Genomic DNA, 2,943 nt, shown 5'->3' on the forward strand with positions numbered 1-2,943 from the left:
CAGGACTCAGGGCAGCTGCAGGAACGTCTGATTTAATTATTTAGTTTTAATCTTCTCACCTCTGATTTACCTTCAGTCACGTGAACTCATCACATATTTGATCTTTTTCTAATTATTTCGTTCGTCTCATCAATAAAATCATCCAAATCTGTTCCTCCAGAACCTCCTCAGAACATCTGGTTCTGTATCTACTGACCAGAGTTCTGCCTTCATGCTGTGAATGTTCCAGAGGTCCAGGTCCTTGAAGTCCACAGAGGAGGGTCCAGATTGATCACTTTAATGGACTTTTTCCATCATTTCTGAGCCTCAGAACTTCATCAGTCCAGCAGATAGACACATGACATTTAGGAGGAAGAACACATCTGGGTTCTGCTAGAACCTGACCTCAGATCAGTTCTACATCCATCCAGGTGTCTCCGTCTGAACACTGGACCTGGTTCCTGGTAGCATCAGTATTATGGGATGGATCGTAGTTTAGCAGGATCATGTTCTGGTATAATGATGTAGTTTACACGTTAAACCTCAGTGATGAAGTGTGTGTGTGTGTGTGTGTGTGTGTGTGTGTGTGTGTGTGTGTGTCCTCTGTGGGAATAATATGAATTTCACGGTGACTGGACGCTTTCAGAGACCTGACCTGTCCTAAAGTAGGCTAGTGGTGCACCGCCTGCAGCACCAGCACTCAGCGTGTGTGTGTGTGTGTGTGTGTGATGACTGACACACATCTGAAATGTTGGTCAGAACACAATCTCACATTTTTCGTTTCCTTCGTCTCTTTCTGTGATTCACACACAAACAACAACGACGACGATGATGATGATGATGATGTTGTTCATGATGATGATGATGATGATGATGATGATGATGATGACGATGATGACACAGTGGTGGATGTAACTAAGCCCATTTATTATTTAGATTGTATTGCGCGTTATATCTTCACTTTTTACTGTATTTTTATAACTTTAGTTTCTTTTAAAATGAAGATTCTGCAAAATCAACATGTTGAGGAATAAATAAGATCAGATAAAATCATCTGTCACTGATCCCAGTTCAGGTGATGTCATCATAACAGCACTGCTGTTGATGTTGTGCAGTTATTACTAACCCAGCGTTGCTCTATGTGTAGAAAAACAGCGACATTAATTAGACAATCCTGATTAAAAATAATGTGATGTTGCACAGATTGTTATTCATGTAGAGAAACAAACATGGTGCGGAGTAGTTTGATATTCAAATGACAAAAAACATTTTAAAAATATTCATTTATCAGTCAAAAGTCTAATTTTTATGCAGAAATGTTTTCAGCTTCTCACATGTGTAGATCTAGTGTGTGATTATAATTTATAATTATTTGTGTTTCAGTGTTTCGTGTACGACAGAATAAAACATGCTGACGTGTCATTTATCATTTGTGGGTGAATGTGAGAAACATTTCTCACTATTTTCTAATGTTTTCCAAACTAGAACTAAACACATTGGTTAAAATAAACCATCATGAAACGATCACAAAACAGTTTTGTTTTATTTATTGATCAGTCTGGAACCAATAATAACAGATACTAATATCAATAATAGTTAATTAATTAATGGAGCATTTTTCCAAACTATAAAACAGTAAAAAGAAGGAAACTGTTAAAAAGCCATAATAAATTAAATTAAATTAAAATAAATTAAATTAAAATAAAGTAAAAACGATTAAAATGCATCAGTTTCACCACCTCGTTAATTAAATTCTAATTGACTGATTTAAACCTTTTAAACGTTGTTTTTAGGTTGTGTTGACGTAACGTCGTGTCTAATTTAAAGTCAACTTTCTGTTTAATAACCTGCTTTAATTATTAAGAGATTTAAAAAATCCTCTGAAGCTTCAGGTTGAACCCAAAGCAGGAACATCAGAACAAATCCAGACGATGATGGTCGGTTGGGCTGAACCTCAGAACACATGATTCAACCTGAACAACGTCTGAGCTGCTGACTGGACCGAGCCTAAAGGTCAGACCGTCCACACAAACATGAATCTAAATGAAATGATCCAGAGTTGAACTTCAGCTGCATCAGCTTCAGGCCAGCAGGTGGAGATAAAGACCTGAAGATCATCTGAAACACACCAGGACCAGCTTCACCCGCAGCCGACCGAACCAGAACCAGAGCAGAGCCCAGTTCTGTCAGGATGGTGTCAGTGTTTCATGTATATCACATGTTACAGGTTTACATGTCGATGTTTGACTTTGTTGTCTGAAGTATTTTTTTACTTTCTCACATTTTAAAACCTTTTTTTTTTTTTGCATCCTGTAAAAATTTTTTACATAAAATATCACAAATGTTTCATGACCTCATGTTGAGTTTTTCGTATTTCTGTGAACAGATTTTGTGCCGACATTGAAAACACCTGCAAACTCCCACCAGAACCAGAACCAGAACCAGAACCCTCCGTCAGCCGAGCGGTCCTCCCTGGGACACGACGTCCCCACAACCACACCAAAGGCCCGCTCACACACTCTCTCAGTCGCCTGGTTCTGATCCTGCGACAGGAGTCCAGTCACCATCTGCGGCTCACCTGTCTGACTCCGGAGCATCTGGTGCCGCCGCCTCCCTCCGGAGGCCGACATGCAGCAGCTTCAGCTGCATCCAGACAAGGTTTACGGAACCGGAACGCAGGAAGAACCCGCTCAGCTCGGTCCGCTTTGCAAATGGGTTCTGATGCTGCAGAACCCTCCAGAAGTTCCTTCTGTCCAGAGGACCAAAGGCAGCTTCATGTGGTTTGAAATGTTTGTCTTCAGGGAGCGAACTGAGATCCGGACGAGTTGGAGACGAGTCAGCAGGAAGCTCCGTGTTTATATGAATAAACCGGGTCTGTGTGGACCAGAACCAGACTGGACAATAAAATACAAATAATAAGTTCGTTTTCTTTTTAAATTGAATCTTGTCCAAGAAAACAAACAA

Source organism: Stegastes partitus, unplaced genomic scaffold (genome assembly GCF_000690725.1).
Source record: "Stegastes partitus isolate 25-593 unplaced genomic scaffold, Stegastes_partitus-1.0.2 Scaffold628, whole genome shotgun sequence".
Classification (NCBI taxonomy): Eukaryota; Metazoa; Chordata; class Actinopteri; family Pomacentridae; genus Stegastes; species Stegastes partitus.